General features: G+C 37.8%; 1 long non-coding RNA gene across 1 annotated transcript in view; it reads right to left on the bottom strand.

Annotated features, from left to right (window-relative positions):
- The window catches only part of LOC119468394, a 15,804-nt gene extending 7,000 nt beyond the window's left edge, over positions 1–8,804 (bottom strand). Inside the window, exons 1-2 of the long non-coding RNA XR_005197072.1 lie at positions 8,687–8,804; positions 5,992–5,999 (exon numbers count right to left, since the gene is read on the bottom strand). This is a non-coding gene — a long non-coding RNA (uncharacterized LOC119468394). The remainder of the gene's footprint in view (positions 1–5,991; positions 6,000–8,686) is intronic.
- Positions 8,805–26,092: the final 17,288 nt, after the last annotated feature.

Below are 26,092 nucleotides of genomic sequence, written 5' to 3'. Positions count from 1 at the left end.
CACTGCCATGTGTGTACCTATGCAACAATTTTGCATGTTCTTCACATGTACCCCAAAACCTAAAATGCAATAAAATAAATAAATGGGGGGGGGGAAAAAAGAATCTCTCAATGGTTCCAAGTAGATTGGACCAATCTGTTTGAAACGATGTGTGTGTGTGTGTGTGTGTGTGTGTGTGTGTGTGTGTACATATATATTCCAAATACATAGAATTTAATATATAATATACACATATTTAAAATAATTCAGTTATAAAGTTGTAAAGATCAATGATATTATAGCTAATAAAACCTGCAGAAATTTAGAGGAGATATTTTAATAGGACTGAGAAGACAATTGAGCATCTTCCTTGAGTAGGAACAAAATGAACATGGGCTGGAAGAATGATAGGAGTTGAACAGGAGAGTATGAGACAGATGAAGCACACAGGCATGAGTTCATATAAAGGGTGGCTTTGGAATCACGTGAAGCTTAGCTTGGAAAGCTGAGAAGGCCAATTTGGAAAAATAAGTTTATTGGTGAAAAGACTTGTAATAAAATCGGAAAGTAACTTTCAAGTCAAAATAAGTTACCTTCTCTTCTTTAAATTGTGGATGTGACAGAACACCTGGAAGTTACTGTGAGGAAATATTTTAGATCTGCCTGGAAATTATTTCTTTTTAGTAATATGCCAGTCACTTTGAACAGGTTTTAAGAACGAGCAATCAGGACTTGCCCATGACCTTCCTGAGAAGCATGCTTACAAAATAACATTTAACAGTTTATAGACCATACTTCAGGATTGGCAAAATTTTATGGGATGCTCATTTTGGCCCAATGATAATAAACTAATGGTTTAGCTTTAGAATCCACCAGAATTATTTATTAGTGCCACAGATACTCACATCTGCTTCCATTGCAATCCATCATTAAATGATGCATGAGTAGGAAAAAAATAAAGAAATATTTTTCTTTAAGGTTAATGTATGTTTCTTTAAATAAAAATTTGTAAATTGACAAACAACTTCATAAACTGATAGCAAACTGCAAGGAAATGATACTTTTAAATTTTGGGCTTGCCCCTGAGAGCTAGACTTGAAGGAGCAATCACACACACACGGCACACTTGTGTCCGCCCTAATTCTTGATATTGCAAGTTCAAGCACTATTTTATCTCCTTACATTTCTGCTGCAAATTAATTTTACTTGTCTCATGAAGAAGATTAATTTTACCTCTAACTTTGCTCTCCTTCAACTCTTTACTTTTGGCAGAATTGTCTTTCTAAACTGAAACAGAAGCAGATCTGATCATGCTGCATTGTGTTTAAAATCTCAATGATTCTTCATTTTTTTGAGGGTGAAGGTTAGGCTATTCAGATGGCAAAGAAAATCATTTCACCAGTCTTCTGATCTCTGTTTAGCTCTTATAGCCTTAGATCAATTTCATCTGTTAAGCTTTCACAACACCGTGCATTTGCTACAGTTTTAGCATTTATCACAATTGTACATTTATGACTGGTGTCATTACTGATAAAATGTTTGTTTTCCTCACTAGACTGCAAGTTTGATGACGGCAGGGACAAAATATGCTATTACAACCTATTCTTTTCCCAGCCACTAACACAGGGCTTAACAAATAGAAGGAACTTAATAAACAGTTGTTGATATTTTGATGATGCATGACTGAACAGATTAACTTATGACTTGCACAGAAAATATCGCCATCACTTATTACATTCACAGAATCATAGCATGTTTGAGAAGGAAACTATGTTTGAAATGTTTCATTCCAAATCCTTCATTACTTTGATAAGGAAATTAAAGCCCAGAAACTAAATGACTTGCCCAAGATTATATAGCTAATCAGAATGAGAGCTGGGTTTATAATCTGGGTTTCCACTACTACTCTGAACCTTTTAAACATTATGTTATGGCTCCTCTTAGCCAAACCCCTCCTTCCAAAAGTACCAGCTATGGACCAGAGTCATAATGAATTTGTGTAGCATTTGGGTGGCTTTGGTCAGAGGTGTCTCCACCCTTCTCTATATCTTTAGGGATTGCCAAACAAATAGTTGAGTTTCATAAGTCTGACAAAGTTGCATGATCTCTTTGCTGTGCCAGAAACTTTTCTCCCACACTTTCTTAGGCAAGTAATTCTCAAATATATATCACGTTCATAGAAAGATTAGGACACGAGTCTGAATGGAGCAGGAAAATATTCACACCTCCAGAAAAAGATCTAACAATCAGCTCCAATGATAATTGTTCCAGTCCAGCCTGTTCACACAGCCACGCATGAGATGTGACTTTATTAATAGATCCCATCAGCTTCAGCTCATTCATCTCTAAACTCCTTAAAAATACTTTTTATTTCTAAAATGCTTTGTTTCTAAAACTATTCCAAAGAATTCTCTTACTCATCATTTTTTTTAACTTTCCTTTTTTGTACTCAATTTTTATAAATTCGTTGCCTCTTAATTATAGCAGTGGAACTCAGTGTGAAGTAAACACCATTCAATGTGTCTCCCATTCATTGCAATGTCTCATTACTGTCTTTGCTCCCTTGGGAAGCTTGGGGTTACCCCTAGGTAGTCAGATACAGTAGTAGGTTGGCCATTTAATCTCCCCCCATTCTCCATTTCACTCCCTTTCTTGTGAACACAAAAGAACTTTAAGTGATCTGTTCGCAGCATTGAAATGCCAACCTTAGTTGGTACTTTGAAAACTCAAAGGCTTTTACAAGATGAATAGCAAACTGTGGATGACAGCTCCTGTGGAGCCATTATTGAATTGCAGCCCTGATGACTGCATTACTTTGGATTTAGATAAAAGACTCCATACAAGACAAATGGTAGGAGGACATCAAACAAGACTGTGTCCATACAGTGACAGAAGCAATCCAATTGAAGAAGCTGTTGATTTCCCCAAGGCTACATACTATTTCTTCCTGAGTAATTTATATTAAGAAACCAAAGATTGCATATTCATCTATTCATCTTCTATTTCTACTTTTCTCTAAAAATACGAATGTCCATTTGTCAAATCAAAGTCTTACTTCTCTGCTCTTGCCGGGAAGAGAAATATCAATACGGGAACATGTTAATTATTTTGTATTGTGTTTTATTTAACCACAATAGCAGTGTGTGTAAAGGTTATAGACTGAGAGTTACAATCTATAATGATCAGATAAAAAGATTAGTCAGCAAATCGATAGTTCCCTGTACCAACAGGAAGCTTGGTATATTCAAGGCAACAATGAGTACAAAAGGTACAGATAAACATCGGGCACCTTTATTTAGATGAAAATTAATTCTAGAGAACTTCCACCACCTCATTAATTATGTACCAATCTTCAGGAGGAACTGGGTGAAACATCATCAGGGGCTTTTGAAATGTGTTGGAAAATGCTTTTGGCTCTATAAAAACTGTGTAAAATCAAGAGCTTTTCTTTCTGTTGGGCCAGCAGCTGTTCATGCAAACCCAGTTACTCAAAATGGAAAGGGTTTCATATATTGAACTGGCATACATTTTTTTTCATCCTAAATCTTAGGAATGAGAATGTAGAAGGCTTTAGCTTCAGAAGTACCATCACGATTGTTTAAAACATGGATTTAAATATTAGTCTACTTAATAGGGAAATAGCACCCGTTATATATGCTTTATCCTAAACCAGCTCTCTATGTTGACATCTTTTTCAAAAGATTAATGCTTTTCTGATGTGAACTTTGCATTTACTAACTTTCATAATAACAATTTCCTTTAGTTTTCCTGTTTTATTTGGCATAACCTATCTTCCTTCCACCCTTCTCTTATATAAAAGCTAATCCGTTGAAAAGTAGATTTGGATTGGCTAAGTTGTAAACTTTGAATATAATCTTTGGGGTGGAATGGGGAGTGTTGTTTAAATCAAGATCTCTTTTGGAATTACATGTAACTTCATTCATTTGCATAACCATCTTTTGAATGGAGACTCTTTTTAGCATTTTTGATTTTGGGTATTTCTAAAATCAGACTTGCTCACCTCTGGAAAATTATTCAATTATTCAGGGATTCATCAAGATGAAAGCAGAATATCATTTGTTTGGACGAGAGTCAGACAAAAGAATAGATTTCAATAAGCTCACAGTTCTTAGAAATAGCTTTAATGATGTCTAACAGGTAATTCCTGTTTCACACCAATAATTAATACCAAAGAAAATGTAAGAAAAGAAAAAGAACGGAAAGAATCTGACAATTGAGCTCAGTAAAAACAGTTTTGATTCTCCTGAAGCAGTCCTCAGGTATCACTTTGAATGATTGCTTTTTGCATTTTTTTTTGATCCACATTTTGCATGTTAGAATGGGTGTGTAGTGATTTCCTTCTTTTGGTTCAAATTATTTCTTTAGATGTGCTCTTGCAACTCTCTCATACTGAATCCAATGTGAAATACAGCCTATATTATGTCTCTTACATACAAAACTCTAGGGGGGTGTGTGTGTGTGTGTGTGTGTGTGTGTGTGTGTGTGTGTTCAGTCTCCAGGAATGTGTAAACAAACCTAGCTACTGCTGTCAAAAAAAATTGTGTTGTCTTTCCCTGTTGCCTTTGGGAGGTTGTGTGTTTGGCAACAGCTTTCTTTTGCTGAGCTCACCTTCACTCTGGCTATTTGTGTACAAATTGAATCACTGAAGAGGGGTTCTGATTAGCTTTCATTTGAGCCAATCAGCAGCCATCTGGAGGATCTGCTGAGACATGGGTTACTAGTAATCCTATTGCACCTCCAGGGCAGACTAACAGTTGTTATCAAATTTAATGAAACACTTTGACTTCTAATGTCTATTTAGCTGAAGACTACTATTCCTCTTTGACTTCCTCTCCTCCCTTACTCTTCTTCAGTCTGTTTCTCCTTTCTCCTGCCTTCTTTTCTTCCTTGAATTTTTTCCTTCTTTCTTTCCTTTCTTCTCTTAACACCATAGTAGCATTTTACACTTCACAAAGTAATTTCACACTCCACCTCTGCCATGATTCAGGCCCTCCTCATTTCTTGCCTGGGTTACTACCACGGGCTCCTAATTTATCTCATTCCTCTCTCACTGGCTCCCACCACCCCTGCAGTTGCTACACGCTGATCCTCCACAATGCAGGCAGAGCAATCTTTCTAAAACACACCCTTCTGCTAAAAATACTTCAGTGGCTCTGCACCACATCTAGGAAAATGATCAAACTCCTCACAAAGGCATCCAAACCTTTTCCTGGTCTGGTGCTTTGTTTATCTTCCTGGCCTTATCTTCTGAATTTTCCCAGGCCATACAGATTCTCAGGCATATCAAGCATTCTCACACATCCTGTCTTTGCATAGGCCTTGCAAATTTCATCCCTTTTCTCCATATCTTACTCTTCACCTGGATCTCTATTTTTGACCTGGTTAACTCTAGTCTTCTCTTTCAGGCTTAGGAAAGAAATTTATCTTTGAATTCTTCCAAGACCAACCACCTAGGGCTGCCCTCTCCAGCACCTCACCACACTATACACACACACACACACACACACACACACACACCCCACCACTACACTCACATTGCCTTGGGCTGGTATCCCATTATATCCCTACATGTCATTAACTATTCTGCTGTGGTAATTATAATGTATTGGAATTGCTGATTTACTTTTTAAGTTTTTATTGATTGATTGATCTTTGAGACATGGTCTTGCTTTGTTTCTCCAGGCTGGAGTGCAGTGGCTCAATCTTGGCTCCCTGCAGCCTCCGCCTTTGGGTGTAAGTGATTCTACTGCCTCCGTCTCCAAGTGGCTGGGATTACAGCCATGTGTCACCACACCTGGCTAATTTTTATATTTTTAGTAGAGACAGGGCTTTGCTATTGTTGGCTAGGCTGATCTCGGACTTCTGGCCTCAAGTGATCCACCTGCCTGGCCTCCCAAAATGCTGGGATTATAGGCGTGAGCCACTGCACTGGACCTCTGCAGTTGTTGATTTACTTCGGTATGTCTTCTTCTGCAGCCAGGATTATTAAACCTATCATACTAGGAACCCCTTTGGCAAGTTGATGAAACCCATAAGCCCATTCACTTTTGAACACATAAAACCAAATATGTACAGTCATAAAATATATACATGTTTATTTTTTAAAGCAATAAGAAAGTCTAGCATCAAGTCCACTAATTTGAAAGCAGTAGTAAAAACATTTTAGATATCATTAGCCACTCTACTATGTTATTTGTAATTTCTAACTGCGACAAAATACTTCTGTGGTTTGTTGTCTATCTGCATTTTTTTAAATGCTCTTTTATTTCAACATATGTAAAACGAAAAATATAATTATTGTATCAAGCCAATTCATGCAGAATCTGTATTATTGTAATAACCTAACCTGGGTTAGCCTAACTGACTCCATCTTAGCTGCAAATCTGACAAGCTGTCTCTAGCCTCTCCCTCCCTGCCTCCGCCCCCTCAGGTGCATTACTGGATCATACTACACTCAAAGCTTTGAATGTTAAGAGTGGTTCACAGTACCTGTAACTACTGTAACCGCATCCTGCTCTGTGAGTCTACCTGCTATTGTGAATACTTTCCTTGGTGATTGATTGTATGGAATGTTCCCCCTGCTATCCCACTTAGTGATTGTATGGAAATACCCTTCGCAACCAACAGTCCTGGGAACCTCCTGCCCCCTGGTTACCAGGCTCCTCCTACTAACTTGCTTGTTCTGCTTCTGTAAAATTCTGCTTCAGCTAGTCTGCCCCCTCCCCTATTTAAATCAAGGTATAAAGGGAAATCAAGTCTCTTCCTTGGGGCTGAGAGATTTTGAGCATTAGCTGACTCTCAGTCACTGGCTGAATAAAGGACTCATAGTTTGAACTTAGGGTGTGGCATTTCCTTCTAAGACGCTCAGTTATTATATTAAAGAAATTTTATTTTAGTTTTAGGATATAAGGTCTTTGAGGTTTTCATTTTAACATTTCCGTGCCTTGGACATAGTATTGAGACATAGCAAATACATAAATGTTTGTTGCCCAAATTAGTAAGAAAAGAAGTAGTTTTGCATTTTATGTAATTTAAACTTTAAAAGCCTCCCTGTTCATTAGACTTTATTATTCTGATCACATATTGAGAAATTGAAGCTCAGAAAGATTAAATACATTTCCCTATTTCACAGGGCTTTAAATGTCTATTCCACCATAAAGTTGCCTCTCATTTATTAATTAAGTAACTCAGTAATGACTTATATTGTGTCTAACCTATCAAATAGTCAAGAGAAAGGGAACAAGCATGGAAAGGTTATACCATCAGTTTCTAAAAGGAAAAGTGTATTTATGATACCTTAGATAACTCTTGGCTCCCATTACATTAAGTTTCCATCATTATGGACCAGCTGACTGTGTGGCATTCATCTGGACCTTAGAGAAAGCCTGAGACCATGTAGGAGATGAGTCTGTCGTTCCCGAGAGTTTGTCTCACCAGGAGGAATGCTTACTTGGACTCAGCAACAACCTGAGAATAGAAATAAGGATGGAAATGCCACTTCCTCAACAGCCTGCTAAGGGAGCAGCGGTTGTATTGCTTTGGATTTTTGTTTCATTAGCTCCCTTTGAGTGGAAGAATAAAAGAAAATAACTGAAACTAGGACAATCCTTTCACATTTCAGGATATGAGTGAAGGAATGTTTCGTGTGCTCTATTCTGCCCTGTGCATTGAAATGGTCAGGTCATTGTGTGGCACAATAACTCTTTTTCCAGGACAGTGCTTGTTATCGTGCCTTTCTGCTGTTCTGTTTCTCTCTTGTCTCTTTGCCTTCTTTGATTTTTTTTTCCTGCATCTCATCCACAAAGAAACCACTTAGTAGACTTCTTGAGGAAGGTGGAGTGAGAGTGAGAGACACCCCTTCCCCCTCTCTCTCTAACACACACACACACACACACACACACACACACACACACCCCACACACACATGGAAAGGAAGAGATGGAGGTGGTAAGAACCCTGGAACATACAAGCTATGTTGACCCAAAGGTACAAAGTCACTTTAGACACACCAAACCCTTGTTTCCCCTGTTGGGAGAAATCAAACCAAACAAAGAACAATTTACATTGCTAAAATTTGAGAACTTGGCATAAGGATATTTAACCTTCTGCCATCTGAAATGTCTCTGATTTAGGTATTTCTTGATCTTTCATTTTATGCCTGCATATTTGATGTGTCAAAATAGCAACATCAGGAATTGCACAATAGTTTCTAGGGAGATCCAGCAATAAGATGTGTTATATAATAGTTATACAGGACATGAGAACCTGAATAACTAGAGTACTTTAGAACAGCCTGCTAATTTAACTGTGAGGCCATAAGGAAATCTTCATTGGTTCCCACTGTTGCTATTATAATTTAAAAAATACTTTAAATCATTTTTTTCTATCTTTATTACTCAGAGAATAGTGACCATATTTTTAATTTTTTTATTGTCTCATTCTATTAGTGCTGGTGTATTAGTCTGTTCTCACAGTGCTATGAAGAAATACCTAAAACTGGGTAATTTATAAAGAAAAGAGGTTTAATTGACTCACAGTTCTGCATGGCTGGGGAGGCCTCAGGAAACTTACAATCATGGTGGAAGGCCCCTCTTCACAGAGTGGCAAGAGACAGAATGAGAGTCGAGTGAAGGGGGAAGCCCCTTATAAAATCATCACATCTTGTAAGAACTTACACACTATTAACAGAACAGCATGTGGGAAATTGCCACCATGATCCAATTATTTCCACCTGGTCCTACCCTCGACACGTGGGGATTATTACAATTCAAGGCAATTTGGGTGGGGACACAGAGCCAAACCATATCAGCCGGTATAATAAAATAACTGAAACTGTGTAATTTATAAAGAACAGAAATTAATTTCTTACAATTCTGAAAGCTGAGAAGTCCAAGCTCAAGGTGTCAATGATTTTGGTGTTGGAGAGGGTTTAGTGTAGGCTTCCAAGATGGCTCCTTTACCACCGTCCTCCAGAGAGGGTGAGTGCTGTGTCTTCACATGGCAGAAGGGACGGCAGCACAAAAACAGGCCTAGTTAGTTCTTTTCAGCCTTTCTACAAGGTTGCTAATCCCATGAAATAGTCACCTTCTACAGGTCTCACCTCTTGATGTTATCACATTGGGTCTTAGGTTTGAAAATGCACATTTTAGGGAGACACATACATTTAAGCCATAGCAATTATTATTATTTATTATTATTTAATTTCAAGGCATCTTACTCTAACTCATGGCTGTAATTCTAATCATTATTGCTCAGCAGTCATGGTTCTACAGGCCAAGAGAGAGATAAAATTATAGTGCTGAAGAACACTATAAAAATTGTTTTCTTCCCCTAGAGAAGGAATTGTTTTTGGGTTAAGAAAGCACACCAAGTCAGATAGTTCTGAATGTGACTCACAGGGACGTAACTTACAAGCTATGTGTCCTTCTGCAAATTGCTTGACTACTTTCATCCACTTTACTCTTTCAGAAAAAATTGCGGTGATACAATCATACCACCTACTTAATACTGTTGTATTGAGAATTAAATGATTTAAATAAATCGACGATGTTTGCACTGTGCTTAACTCAGTGTCTGACACACAATGAAAATTTAATAAATAATGAATAGGTGTTATTATCTAAGTCCTGTTGTAAACTTGTTAAATTGTGATCTGCCTTCAAATGGAATACACAATAAGGACAACTTAATATTTTAAGTATAACTGACATGTGTCTACATTTCACTTTTGTACAAAGTATGATCGAATACGTCATTTCATTTAAGTCTCATAAATTCCACAGAGTAGTTGCTATTATCTTCCTCATTATAACAATGAGGGTGGGGCTGAATCTTGGATAGTTTAAGTGATTTGCTGAAGGCCCAAGCTAATACATGGTAGAGTGAGAGCAGATTGTCTTCAAAAGTCCACTTAGTTGGTTCTCATGAACTGCAGTTTTACCTTAGATGTAATTAATTATGTCTCTGATAAGTATAATTACTATTTTCCTCATTTCTTATAGTCACCTGTATTGTCCAGTAAAAGATATAGCTTTGGTGTGGAGAACAGCTATTTGGAAAGCTTATTAAAACATGAAGTCCTTTCTTCCTTTCCCTCCCTGACTCTAGAAATTCTTATGATGTCTGGGATGGGGCAGAGAGGCTGCCTTCCTAACAAGCTCCAGGAGGTGATAAGGGTACTGGTTCTGGGGCCACATTTTGACAAACACTGCCTCAAGCTATTTTTACCATCAGTGAATATCTTGCAGTACATTTCACGAATGAACTTTACAGTCATTACTTTATTTAGGCAGAAGGGATGGAGCAGTCCTCTTTTTCAGATAAGTTGTCCTGAGATGCATCTTTTTGGCAATCATTCTATCGAGCTCCTAATCAGGCATGAATAGAATAATGCCATTTGTAATCCTGGTGATGGAGGCACTCTTGCAAATTTCAGGCCGGGTTTTGGTGCACAGCAGCTTTCATTGTCTTCCAACAGCAATTTCAGGCTCCTTCTGCCTGCCCTGTGACCATCTCTCGTTAAACCTCTGTAAGTAGCCCTGCTGCAACCATGAATCATACTCTGAGGGCTTCACACAGGCTGGGTTTATTGAGCTGCATTATAGGAGACTATATCTCAGATGGCCCCAGTGCAGCCAAAACAATCTGTCACTTTTAATTCTTCCTGTCACCTCATTAAGTATATGGCACCATTGACAATAAAATACATTTTCAAACAAACACACAACACACGCACCACCCCAATTGCAACATTTCCTCCTCTTATATTCAGATGTGGTAATAAATACCCAGTCATTGAAAGATTCATTGAGCAAACATATGTGCCAGGGTACTGTATATAACTGACGGAGGCAAAGAATAGTCTCCATGGACGCATAAAGCAATTAAAAATAACTGTGCTTCAAAGCAGGGTACTATAATACAAAGGTCAGGCCCATAAATATGAACAGGGTGGCAGTAATGTCTCTATCCAAATATACCCCCAAACACATCACTACAACAGTTCAGAACTCAAAGGTTAATGTAAAAAAATAAATCCCTGAAATTATTCCATATTCATCTCGTGCCTTTTACTTCTTGTGGTCTTTTCATAAAAGGTTAATATATGTGAATACAGTGGAAAAATTTTATCAAGGCCAAATGTGAGCCATCAGGAACTATTTTACTCAATGAAAAATATTTACCCTTGTACATGTGATAAAATGAAGGAGCTGTAGTACATTTTCCAGGAAAGAAAAAAAAATGTCTATGGTGTCCTCTGCCTTTCTTTACTAGGTTGCTTGTTTTTACATTAACTGCACTGAAGTTTGAATTTTGCTCAAAGCTGTGGAGAGACTGTTCTGAGGGCCAAGATAGTTTTTGCAGTAACACACTGAGTGTGATAATAAGGTTTATGCATGGTTGTAAAGAATGTGCTGACAGACAGATGGAAAAGAAGCCACCTCAGTCTGCACAGTATTCATTTTTATATATATTAAAAAAATTCATACAACACCTGACTCTCATTCAAACAGCAGTTCTTCCTCCTGCTGTCTTCTAGAAACAGAAATATTTTAGAGTATATAGAAAAAAATCCAACCCCCAGTGGACTGATTCACTAAAATTTCAAGTTCTGTGCACATCAGAGTAACATAGGCTCCTGCATTACCATTCAAGGTGTCATGTGCAATGAAAAACTTATTCCCACCAAATATGGATCTTTACATAGTAAGTGCCTTAGATAGTGAGCAAGTAAATCCAGCAAGGAAAAACATGTGAACAGGATGTCTCCCACAAAGCAGAGGCATTTCCCACCCTTCCTCTGAAAAGCAAAAAGAGAGCTTCTTTGCCAAAGGTTCCCTTTCATCAAGCAATATTAGAATATGAGTGCAGATTGTATTAGAGAATTTAGGTCGTCTGTGCCTCTCTATGATGTTGTGGCATTTAAGAGCACATTGATTAAAGGAAAAGAACAGTCTGAGGTAAATTATTTGCTCTTAATAACAATGAAACAATAATGACTAGCCCACCTAGCACCTTGATTCTCTAAGGCATCAGCTTTTTACTAGAGAAAAAAACAGCTCCCAATATCTTCTCTATTCTAGACCTTATTACTATGTTCTTAGAAAAGTGTAATTCTTGATTTAAAAAGTAAAATAGAAGTTAAAAAAATAAAAACCAGTTATTTTCTATTCATCCTCAACCTTTGGACTTAATGCATCTGTCATATGGTTTGGTTGTGTCCCCACCCAAATCTTATCTTGAGTTGCAGCTCCCATAATTCCTACATGTTATAAGAGGGACCTGATGGGAGGTAGTTCAATCATGGAGGTGGGTCTTTCCCATGCTGTTCTCAAAGTCTCACAAGAGCTGATAGTTTGATAAAGGGCAGTTCCCCTACACAAGCTCTCTCTTGCCATGCCTCCATCTAGGATGTGACTTTGCTCCTCCTTTGCCTTCTATCATGATTGTAAGACCTTCCCAGTCATGTGGAACTTTGAGTCAATTAAACCTCTTCCTTTATAAATTACCTAGTCTCAGTATGTCTTTATTAGAGGCATGAGAACAGACTAATACAATCAGCATTTGTTTTCTAAGGCTGCTGTGCCAAAACCCCACAAATTGAATGGCATACATAACAGAATTTATTATCTCACAGCTCTGGAGGCCAGAAGTCCAAAATCAGGTGTTGGCACAGCTGGTTCCTTCTGAGGGATTTGAAAGAAGGATCTTTTTCAGGCTTCTCTCCTTGACTTTTAGATGGCCATATTCTCCCTGTGCCTCTTCATATAACCTCTCTGGTGTGTCTTTGTGTCTTTGTGAAGTAAGTTTTGGACTTCAATTTGTGATTTTTTTTGGCAGGAAACAATTCAATCAATAACACATCTTGTACTCAAAGCGAAAAGCAACACTGACAAAACAAAACCTGAATCCTCCCACTTGTGCTATCTCCTTCCCTGCTGCCTTACCAAAGAGAGATGACTCATACCCCCATCATCCCCAGAGCAGATTCCAAAGACAAGAGTAATTTTTTTCATTATTGCTAAGATGTTACTAAATTATTGCTTCCATTAACTTTCATGTCTCACAAATTCCAAAGGACCAGCTATGCATTTCCTACTTCTATGAAGTGTTCTCATATACTAACCTCAAAATTAATCCCGACATCTGACCATTACTTTAACAATTGGTCATTATTCTCTCATCAAATTCTGGCATGACAGTTGGTCACTTGTGTAGTTGTGTGAATTAACCACCCAACAATCTACCCAATTTGCTATTGACCTTTTCAACTCAAGTGCCCTTCAGCTACAGTCTACTTCTGCTGCCTGATCATATACAAACTTTCTCTAGCCTGTACCTTGTATTTATGCATCAGCTCTTAAAGTTTAAATTTGAACATTCTTTGACTTCTGTCTGCTTATGCCATCTTCTCCTTTCTTTTCTTCCTTTATAGCACCAGTTACCAAATTATGTTATTGCAGGGAACACTGGTGTTTTAGCAGATTCATAGGAGAGACACAGAAGAAGATTTTATTGGTGCATTTTCATACTGCTGTAACTGCCTGCAACTGGATAACTTAAGAGGTGTAATTGGCTCAGTGCTGTAGGCTTAACAGGAAGTATCACTGGATGCCACGGGAAACTTACCATCCCGGCTGTAGGCAAAGGGGTTGCAGGCACATCTTACCATGGCAGAGCATAAAAGAGAGAGAGAGAGCAAAGAGGAAAGTGCCAAACACTTTCAAACAACCAGCTCTCATGAGAACTCACTCACTATCATGAGGACAGCAAGGAGGAAGTCTGCCCCCATGATTCAATCACTTCCTACCAGGCCCCTGTGGAAGTTACAATTTAAGATGAGGTTTTGGTGGGGACACAGAGTCAAGCCATACAAAAGATAAAATGTTGTGAAGGGTTAATAAAAGTTGAAATGTTTCTTTACTGAAGAATTAGATATACTAAAATTTATTCTGAATAACTAAGATTTTGCAATGGCTTTAACCGAATGTATGTGAACAATTAAAAATGCGTAGTGATCTACCAAAAACTAGTTTGGTAAAACTGTTCTTATATCTATAGCACTTAATACCCAGTCTTCATTTTATTTACCCTCTTCTTTAGGATTCTTTGATATACCCCTTACTGTACTCTTTTGCTAAATAATGTTCTTTCTACCTAGTTTTATTTCCGAGTCTATTCTGCAACTCTATGTCCTATTTCCATGCATATGTTTTTGATCTCCAACCTTCTGTAAGCCTTCAGAACTGCAAATAAGAATATCCATGCTAATTCCCCTTCTAATTTCACCAACATATCATACATTTATTATTATTTTCTAGGATACCTACTCAACCACCTAACCCTTATCTATATCACAAGGAAAAGAAACACTAATTGCCATTGTGTAGGGAAACTCTCACATTCTGACTCTCTCATGTGAAACAGGATTCATGGCCACATATAATCTTAATTATTCCCTCCATTTTCAGTGAAAAGTAATTCCTTTCTAAAGACAAATTAGTCCCAGTTTCTCTCTATTTCTCCTACCATCTCAGGGACTGTTCTCCTTCCTTTGCCCCTCTTCTGTGTCTTCAGCCTTTTCTCTACCAATTTTTTCTCTAGGACTATTAGGCTATTCCAAGAGTTCTCATTTTAATTTTGCTTTTCTTTTACTCAGCTTCCGTAAATTTTGGACTTGTCTTCCTTTTCAACAAAGTAATTACTCTCATAACTTCCATGTTCTCACTTCCAATAACTTTTTTGAATTTTCTGAAAGTATGGGCACTTCCATCAGCATTAGAATATAACTTTTTTCTTTAAAGACTCTTATTTATGGCATTTATTTGGCACAGAGAAAGGAAGAAAGTGTGAACTTAGGAGTTTCACACTGGAGTTTGGGTTTCAATTTCAATTTTTTCAGCTTCTTAGCGTTACGACCATTAGCAGTTTTTCTTAGTCTACTTGAACTCCAGTTTTTTCTTCTGCAAGGGGCAAGGATAATTTTCTCTGAGCATAATTTTTGAAGGAATAAATTTGGCATTTTATAAAAAGCTTCTAAAAGTTGGTCAATACATATTAACTGTTGGATATGGTTTGGCTCTGTGTCCTCACCCAAATCTCATCTTTAATTATAATCTCCATAATCCCCAAGTGTCGAGGAAGGCACTTGTTGGGAGGTGATTGGATCATAGGGCTGGTTTCCCACCTGCTGTTCTTGTGATATTAAATGATTTCTCACAAAAGCCAATGGTTTTAAAAGTGTTTGGCAGTTTCCTCCCTACACTTGCCACCATGTAAGATGTGCCTTTGTTTCTCCTTCACCTTCTGCCATGATTATACATTTCCTGAGGTCTTCTAGCAATGCAGAATTGTGAGTAATTTAGACCTTTTTCCTTTGTAAATTACCCAGTCTTGGGTATTTCTTTACAGCAGTGTGAGAATGAACTTGTACACTATCCTAACCATTGACCTTTGCTTCATCCTTTGACACTGCTACTTACCCTCTCATTGAATTTCTCCTTCCCTGTTCATGTAGCACCATAATCTCTTGTGCCTCTTCTTAGTGCTATGGCTGTTCCTACCTTGTTATAATTCCTTTACATTTGATATTGACATCTTCTGGTTTTTCCCCTCTAAATTTTCTTCCCTTCTTAAATATAAATTTTCTCAAAGTTCCAACTACCATTTCTAAAGATTAATATTTTTAAAAATCTGCAACATGGGAAATGTGTGTAATGACAGACTGGTATATCTAATTGTTTACTGTACAACTCAACATGAAATCATTTTTTTAAATGAAGTTAATGAATTTAAAATTAAATGAAATTCAAACTTAAAATGTGTAACAATGAATTTGGCTGTCTTTACTATAAAATTGTCCACTTCTTATATCCCTTGTCTCAATAAATGAGACCACTATTGGCATAGATGAGACAATTTTAGGTGCTCTAGTATCACAGCAATAATTCAACTGAATTACATAGTTAAAAAAAATTCTTTTTTTTTCAAGCATTACAGAATCTAGCAAGAAGAAAGCTATTTTGGACTTAGTATGTCTTTGGTCCTTTTTTTCTGTACTTCAGAAACTCCTATTTTAACAAATAGAGATCAGTTTTAGAAACTTTAACGTGGTAAAGTTTAAGAATGTTGACTGTGTCAATTTTGTCTTTAAATTCTATTCATGGTAAAGAATCCATTGTTTTCCAAAATGAACCAACTTCCTCAAGAAATAGTATTAGCTAAACATCAGGGAACAATAAACCAATAAAATTGTTTTCCAAGTATGAGTTTTAAACTACAAATATAAAAATATATTTTTTAAAAAAGCAATTCATGCCGGGCGTGGTGGCTCAAGCCTGTAATCCCAGCACTTTGGGAGGCCGAGGCAGGTGGATCATGAGGTCAAGAGATCGAGACCATCCTGGTCAACATGGTGAAACCCCGTGTCTACTAAAAATACAAAAACATTAGCTGGGCATGGTGGTGCGTGCCTGTAATCCCAGCTACTCAGGAGGCTGAGGCAGGAGAATTGCCTGAACCCAGGAGGCGGAGGTTGCGGTGAGCCGAGATCGTGCCATTGCACTCCAGCCTGGGTAACATGAGTGAAACTCCGCCTCAAAAAAAAAAAAAAAAAAAGCAATTCATATACTTTATGATTTTAAATAATAATCATGATCTGCTTTCTTCCTAAATGAATACCCTTTATTTCTTTCTCTTGCCTGATTGCCCTGACCAGAACTTGCATTGAATAGGAGTGGTGAGAGAGGGCATCCTTGTCTTGTGCCAGGTTTCAAGGGAAATGCTTCCAACTTTTGTCCATTCAGTATGGTATTGGCTGTGGGTTTGTCAAAAATGGCTCTTAGTATTCTGAGGTATGTTCCTTCTATACCTAGTTTACTGAGAGTTTTTTAACCTGAAGGGATATTGAATATTATCAAAAGACTTTTCAGCATATATTGAGACAATCGTGTGGTTTTTGCCTTTAGTTCTGTTTATATGGTGAATTACATTTATCGATTTATGTATGTTAATCTAACCTTGCATCCCAGGGATGAAGCCAACTTGACTGTGGTGGATAAGCTTTTTGATGTGCTATTCGCAGTATTTGATTTGGTATGCCAATATTTTATTGAGGATTTTTGCATGATGCTCATAAGAGATATTGGCCTGAAGTTTTCTTTTCTTTTTTGTATCTCTGCAAGGAAGTGGTATCAGGATGATGCTGGCCTCATAAAATGAGTTGAGGAGGAATCCCACTTTTTCAATGTTTTTTTGGAATAGTTTCAGTAGAAATGGTACCAGCTCTTCCTTATACCTCTGGTAGAATTCAGCTGTAAATCTGTCTTGTCCTGGGCTTTTTTTTTTTTGGTTAGTAAGCTATTTATTACTCATTCAATTATGTAACTCTTTATTGGTCTGTTCAGGAATTCAATTTCTTCCTGGCTCAGTCTTGAAAGACTGTAGTAATCTAGGAATTTATCTATTTCTTCTTGATTTTCTAGTTTATGTGCATAGAGGTGTTTATAGTATTTTCTAATGGTTGTTTGTAATTCTGTGGGGTCAGTGGTACTATACTCTTATTATTTCAGATTGTGTCTATTTAATTCTTCTCTTTTGTCCTCTTTATTAGTCTAAATGTCAGTCTATTTTGTTATTTTTTCCAAAAAAAAAAAAAACAACACCTGAATTTGTTAATTTTTTTGGTGTTGTTGTTGAGACAGAATTTCACCCTGTGGCCCAGGCTGAAGTGCAGTGGCACAATCTCAGTTCACTGCAACCTCCACCTCTTGGACTCAGGTGATTCTCCTGCCTCAGCCTCCTGAGTAGCTGAGATTACAGATGTGCGCCACCATGCCCAGCTAATTTTTGTATTTTTAGTAGAGACAGTGTTTCAACGTGTTGGTTAGGCTGGTCTCGAACTCCTGATCTTGTGATGTGCCTGCCTTGGCCTCATAAAGTGCTGAGATTACAGGTGTGAGCCACCATGCCTAGCTAATTCACTGATTTTTTTAAAGGAGTTTTTGTGTCTCTATTCCTTCAGTTCTGCTCTGATCTTGGTTATTTTTATCTTCTGGTAGTATTCAGCTTTGCTTGATTTTCGTTTTCTAGTTCTTTTAGTTGTAATGTTAAATTGTTGACTTGAGATCTTTCTAGGTTTTGGATGTAGATATTTAGTGCTATAAATTTCCTTCTTAACACTGCTTTAGCTACATTCCAGAGATTCTGGTATATTGTCTTTTTGTTTTCATTAGTTTCAAATAAGTTCTTGATTTCTGTCTTAACTGTATTGTTTACCCAGGAATCATTCACGAGCAGGTTGTTCAATTTTCATGCAGTTGTGTGGTTTGAGTGAGTGAGTTTCTTAATCTTGAGTTCTAATTTGATTGCACTGTGATCTGAGACACCGTCACCATCGTGATTTCAGTTCATTTGCATTTGCTGAGGGAGTAGTGTTTTACTTACAATTATGTGATTAATTTTATAGTAAGTGCCATGTGGCGATAAGAAGAATGTATATTCTGTTGTTTTGGGGTGGATAGTTCTGCAGAGTAATTAAAACAGCATGGTACGGTTACAAGAGCAAATACACAGACCAATGGAACAGAATAAAAAACTCAGAAATAAGAACACACACCTACAATCATCTGATATTTGACAAACCTGACAGAAAACAGCAATGGGAAAAGAATTCCTATTTAATAAATGATGCTGAGAGAACTGGCTAGCCATATGCAGAAAATTAAAACTAGACCCCTTGCTTACATTTTATATAAAATTTAACTCAAGATGGATTAAAGACTTAAATGTAAAAATCAAAACTGTAAAAACCCTAGAGAAAATCTAGGCAATACCATTCAGGACATAGGCATGGGTCAAAATTTCATGACAAAATTGCCAAAAGAAATTGCAAGAAAAGCAAAATTTGACAAATGAGATCAAATCCAACTAAAGAGCTTCCAAACAGCAAAGGAAATTATTATCAGAGTGAACAGACAACTTATAGAATGGGAGAAAAAATTTGCAATCTATCTATTTGACAAAAGTCTAATATCCAGTAACTATAAGGTACTTACACAAATTTACCAGAATAAAACAAACAACCTCATTAAAATAAAGTGGGTTAAATATATGGACAAACACTTCTCAAAAGAAGATAATCACGTGGCCAAAAACATGAAAAAAAGCTCAACATCACTCATCATTAAAGAAATGCAAATCAAAACTACAATGAGATATCATCTCACACCAGTCCAAATGGCTATTCTTAAAAAGTTAAGAAACAGAAAAAATGCATGCTGAGGGATTTTGCCAAGACAGCTGAATAGGAACAGCTCCAGTGCACAGTTCCCAGCCAGACCACTGCATTTCCAACCAAGGTACCTGATTAATTTCAATGGGACTGGTTGGACAGTTGGTGTAGCCCAAGGAGGACAAACCGAGGCAGGGCAGGGCACTACCCTACCCAAGAAGTGCAACTGGATGGAGGATCAGGAACTCTTCCACTCCAGTACTCCAGTTCAGATATCACACTTCTCTTATCACCTTTGCAACCCACAGACAAGAAGATCCCCATTGGGCTGAAAAGTGCCATGAGTTACTAGAACAGGTCTGAGTGGCAGCTCTGGCTGGTGCTGGGGGTTGTTGGCACAGATCTAGCAGACATTTTGGAGCAGTGTGGTGAGTGCCTGCAGGACAGAACTCCCTGCTCCCCAGGAAGAGGGGGAGCTGAAAGCAGGGAGACAGGTGATATGGCTTGGCAGGTCCCGCCCCTACAAAGACCAGCAAGCTGAAGCCCTCTCACTTGAGAGGTTCATAATCAGCACATCAGTTCGAGCTCGACCCGGGACAATTGAGCTCAGTCGGGGAAAGGGTGTCTGCCATAGCTGATTTTACCTGTGTAAACAAAAGGCAGAGGAAGCTTACATAGCAGCTGGCCTGAGCCCAAGGCAGTCCAGCAGTGCCCCTGCAGGCAGACGGGGGACAGACTGCTTCAAGTGACTCCCTGACCCCTGCATAACCGAAAAGGTGCCACATATAGGACAGCTCTGGCTGACAACTTGTGGGTACCCTTCTGGGTTGAAGCTACCAGAGGAAAGATCAGGCAGCAATATTTGCTGTGCTGCAGCCCCTGCAGGTGATTCCCAGGCAAGCAAGGTCTGAAGTGGACCTCCAGCAGTGCTACAGCAGAGGGGTCTCTTAGAGGAAAATTAAAAAACAGAAAGAAATAGCTTCAACATAAAAAAGGTACATCCACTCAGAGAACCCATCCAAAATCACCAAATTTAAAGATCAAAGGTAGAAAAATCCACAAGGATAGGAAGAAACCAGCACAAAAAGGATGAAATTATCAAAGACCAGAACACCTCCCCTCTTCCAAAGGATCACAGCTCCTCACAAGCAAGGCACCAAAACAGGATGGAGAATGAGTTTGACGAATTGACAGAAGCAGGCTTCAGACAGTGGGTAATAACAAACTTCTCCGAGCTAAAGGAATGTGTGTTCTAACCCAATGCAAAGAAACTAAAAACCTTAAAAAAAGGTTAGATTAAATGATAACTAGAATAATCAGCTTAGAGAAGAACATAAACAATCTGATGGAGCTGAAAAACACAGCACAAGAACTTCATGAAGCATACCCAAGTTGTAATAGACTAATCAATTAAGCAGAAGAAAGGATATGAGAAATGGAAGATCAACTCAATGAAATAAAAAGAAAAGATGATATTAGAGAAAAAAGAGTGAACACAAATGAACAAAGCCTCCAAAAGTATAGGATTATGTGAAAGACCTAATCTACGTTTGATAGGTGTACCTGAATGTGACAGGGAGAATGAATCCAAGCTGGAAAACACTCTTCAGGATATTATCCAGGTTAACTTCCCCAGCCAAGCCAAGCAGGCCAACATTCAAACCCAGGAAATACTGAGAACACCACAAAGATACTCCTCAAGAAGAGCAACCCCAAGGCACATAATCATCAGATTCATCAGGGTTGAAATGAAGGGAAAAATGCTAAGGGCAGCCAGGGAAAGAGGTAGGGTCACCCACAAGGGGAAGCCCACCAGACTCACAGTGGATCTCTTGGCAGAAACCATACAAGCCAGAAGAGAGTGGGGGCCAATATTCAACATCCTTAAAGAAAAATCTTTCAACCAAGAATCTCATATCCAGGCAAGCTAAGCTTCACAAGTGAAGAAGAAACAAAATCCTTTATGCACAAGCATTGCTAAGAGATTTTGTCACCACTAGACCTCCCTTACAAAAGCTCCTGAAAGAAGCATTAAAAATGGGAATGAACAACCAGTACCAGCCTGTCCAAAAACAAACCAAATGGTAAAGACCAACAATGCAATAAAGAAAATGTGGCAACTAATGAGCAAAACAACCAGCCATTAACAAATGGCAGGGTCAAATTCACACATAACAATATTAATGTTAAATGTAAATGGTCTAAATGCACCAATCAAAAGACACAGACTGGCAAATTGGATAAAAAGTCAAGATCCATTGATGTGCTGTATTCAGGAGACCCATCTCACTGCAAAGACACACATAAACTCAAAATAAAGGGATGGAAGAAGATTTACCAAGCAAATGGAGAGCAAAAAATAGCAGAGGTTGCAATCCTAGTCTCTGATAAAACGGACTTTAAATCAACAAAGATCAAAAGAGACAAAGAAGAGCATTACATAATGGTAAAAAGATCAATGTAGCAAGAAGAGCTAACTATCTTAAACATATATGCACCCAATACAGGATCACCCAGATTCATAAAGCAAGTTCTTAACGACCTACAAAGAGACTTAAACTCCCACACAATAATAGTGGGAGACTTTACACTCCACTGTCAATATTAGACAGGTCAAGAAGACAGAAAATCAACAAGGATATGCAGGACTTGAATGCAGATCTGTACCAAGCAGACTCAATAGACATCTACAGAACTCACCACCCCAAATCCACAGATATACATTCTGTTCAGCACTACATCGCATTTACTCTAAAACTGACCACATAATTGGAAGTAAATCATTCCTCAGCAAATGCAAAAGAATGGAAATTTTAACAAACAGTCTCTCAGACCACAGTGCAATCCAATTAGAACTCAGGACTAAGAAACTCACTCAAAAACCACACAACTACATGGAAACAACCACTTACTTCTGAATGACAAGTGGATAAACAATGAAATGAAGGCAAAAATAAAGATGTTCTTTGAAACCAACGAGAATGAAGACACAATGAACCAGAATCTCTGAAACACATTTAAAGCAGTGTCTACAGGGAAATTTAGAGCAATAAATGCCCACATGAGAAGTGAGGAAAGATTTAATATTGCCACCCTATTATCAAAATTGAAAGAGTGAGAGGAGCAAGATCAAACAAATCCAAAAGCTAGCAGAAGACAAGAAATCACTAATATCAGAGCAGAAGTGAAGGAGATAGAGGCACAAAACACCCTTGAAAAAATCAATAAGTCTCAGAGCTAGCTTTTTGGAGAGATCAACAAAATAGAGAGACCACTAGTCAGACTAATAAAAAAGAAAAGAGAGAAGAACCTAATAGACACAATAAAAATGACAAAAAGTATATCATCACTGATTCCACAGAATTACATACTACCATCAGAGATTACTACAAACAACTCGATGCATGTATGCCAGTAAATCTGGAAGAAATTGATAAACTCCTGGACACTTACACCTTCTCAAGACTAAACCAGGAAGAAGTTGAATCCCTGAATAGACCAATAACAAGGTCTAAAGTTGAGGCAGCAAATAATAGCCTACCAATTAAAAAAAAGTCTAGGCCCAGATGGGTTCACAGCTGAATGCTTCCATACATACAAAGAGGAACTGGTACCATTCCTTCTGAAACTATTCCAAACAATACAAGAATAGGGACTCCTCACAGACTCATTTCATGAGACCAACATCATCCTGATACCAAAACCTAGCAGAGACACAACTAAAAAAGAAAACTTTAGGCCAATATCCACAATGAACATTGATGCAAATATCTTAATAAAATACTGGAAAACCAATGCAACAGCACATCAAAAAGCTTATCCATCATGATCAAGTAGGCTTCATCCCAGGGATGCAAGGTATGTTCAACATATGCAAATCTATAAACATAATCCATCATATAAACAGAGCCAAAGACAAAAACCAGATGATCATCTCAATAGATGTAAAGAAGGCCTTCAACAAAATTCAACAGCACTTTATGCTAAAAACTCTTAATAAACTAGGTTACCAAAGGAACGTATTTCAAAATAAAGCTATTTACAACAAATCCACAGCCAACATTATACTGAATGGGCAAAAACTGGAAACATTTCCTTCGAAAACTGGCACTAGACAAGGATGCCCTCTATCACTATTCCTATTCAATATAATATTGGAAGTTCTAGTGAGAGCAATCAGGCAAGAAAAATAAATAAAGGAAATTCAACTAGGAAAAAAGGAAGTCAAATTTTCTCTATTTGCAGATAACATGATTGTATATTTAGAAGACCTCATCGTGTCAGCTCCAAATCTCCTTAATCTGATGAGCTACTTCAGCAAAGTCTTAGGATAAAAAATCAGTGCAGAAATCACAAGCATTCCTATACATTAATAACAGACAGAGGGCCAAATCATGAGCAAACTCCTTTTCACAATTGCTACAAAGAGAATAAAATACCTAGGAATAAAACTAACAAAGGATGTAAAGGACCTCTTCAAGGAGAACTACAAACCACTGCTCAAGGAAAGAAGAGAGGACATAAACAGATGGAAAAACATTACATACTCATGGTTAGGAAGAATCAATATTGTGAAAATGGCCATACTGCTCAAAGTAATTTGTAGATTCAACATTATCCCAATCAATCTACCATTAACCTTTCTCACAGAACTTGAAAAAAAAACACTTTAAACTTCATGTGGAACCAAAAGAGAGCCTGCATAGCAAAGACAATCCTAAGCAAAAAGAACAAAGCTGGAGGCATCACACTATCTGACTTCAAACTATACTAAAAGGCTACAGTAATCAAAACAGCATGGTACTGGTACCACAACAGAAATATAGACCAATGGAACAGAAAAGAGGCCTTAAAGTAATGCCACACATCTACAACCATTTGGTCTTTGATAAACCTGACAAAAATCAAGTAATGGGGAAGGGATTCCCTGTTTAATAAATGATATGGGGAAAAGTGGCTAGCCTGGTGCAGAAAACAGAAACTGGACCGCTTCATGACACCTTACACTAAAATTAACTCCAGATGGATTAAAGACTTAAACATAAGACCTAACACCATAAAAGCCCTAGAAAAAAACCTAGGGAAAACCAATCAGGACATAGGCATAGGAAAGGACTTCATGACTAAAACACCAAAAGCAATGGCAACAAAAGCCAAAATAGACAAATCAGATCTAATTAAACTTAAGAGTTTCTCCACAGAAAAGAAACAATCATTAGAGTGAACTGGTAACCAACAGAACAGGAAAAAATTTTTGCATTCTACCCATCTGACAAAGGGCTAATATCCAGAATCTATGAAGAACTAAAACAGACTTACAAGAAAAAGAAAACCCATTCAAAAGTGTTCGAAGGATATGAACAGATACTTTTCAAAAGAAGACATTTACGAGGCCAAAAAACATATGAAAAAATGTTCATTATCACTGGTCATTAGAGAAATGAAAATCAAAACCACATTGAGATACCCTCTCACGCCAGTTAGAATGGAGATCATTAAAAAATCTAGAGACAGCAGATGCTGGAGAGGATGTGGAGAAATTGGAACACTTTTACACTGTTGGTGGGAGTGTAAATTAGTTCAACCATTGTGGAAGACAGTGTGGCGATTCCTCAAGGACCTAGAAATAGAAATTCCATTTGACCCAGCAATCCCATTACTGGGTATATACCCAAAGGATTATAAATGTAATGTTTTATTGTAAAGTAATGTAGTACCATGTTTTATTGTAAAGTAATGTAGTACCAAATTTCAAAGGGAATGCTTCCAATTTTTGCCCATTCAGTATAATGTTGGCTGTGAGTTTGTTGTAAAATTATAAATGTAATGTTTAATTATAATATATAATGTTTTATTGTAAAGTCACATGTACGTGTATGTTTATTGAGGCATTGTTTACAATAGCAAAGACCTGGAACCAACTCAAATACCCATCAATGATAGACTGGATAAGGAAAATGTGGCACATATACACCATGGAATACTATGCAGCCATAAAAAAGATGAGTTAATAGCCTTTGTAGGGATATGGATGAATCTGGAAAGCATCATTACCAGCAAACTGACACACGAAAAAACAAAACAAAAAAACTGCATGTTCTCACTCATAGGCAGGTATTGAACATTGAGAAAACACGGACACAGGAAGGGGAAATCACACACTGGGGTCTGTTGGTGGGTAGGGGGCTAGGGGAGGGATAGCAGGGGGTGAGGAGGTTGGGGAAGGATAGCATTGGGAGAAATGCCTGATGTAGGTGATGCAGGGATGGAGGCAGCAAACCACCATGGCATGTGTGTACCTATGCAACAATCCTGTAAGATCCGCACATGTATCCCCAAACTTAAAGTACAATTTAAAAAAAAAGTCAAAAACTACAAGCCACTGCTCAACGAAATAAGAGAGGACACACACAGATGGAGAAACATTCCATGTTCATGGTTAGGAAGAATCAATATTGTGAAAATGGCCATACTGCCCAAAGTAATTTACAGATTCAATGCTATTCCCATCAAGCTACCAATGACCTTCTTCACAGAACTGGAAAAAAATCACCTTAAACGTCATATGGAACCAAAAGAGAGCCCATATAGCCAAGTCATTTCTAAGCAAAAAGAACAAAGCGGGAGGCATCACACTACCGGACTTCAAACTATACTACAAGTCTACAGTAATCAAAACAGCATGGTACTGGTACTGAAACAGAGATATAGACAAATGGAACAGAACATAGGTCTTGGAGGCAACACAACATATATACAACCATCTGATCTTTGACAAACCAGACAAAAACAAGCAATGGGGAAAGGATTCCCTGTTCAATAAATGGTGTTGGGAAAGCTGGCTAGCCATGTGCAGAAAGA

Source organism: Cebus imitator, unplaced genomic scaffold, assembly GCF_001604975.1.
Source record: "Cebus imitator isolate Cc_AM_T3 unplaced genomic scaffold, Cebus_imitator-1.0 Scaffold422, whole genome shotgun sequence".
Lineage (NCBI taxonomy): Eukaryota > Metazoa > Chordata > Mammalia > Primates > Cebidae > Cebus > Cebus imitator.
Note: the sequence above shows the minus strand (reverse complement) of the source record. Positions and strands in the feature narration are given on the sequence as shown.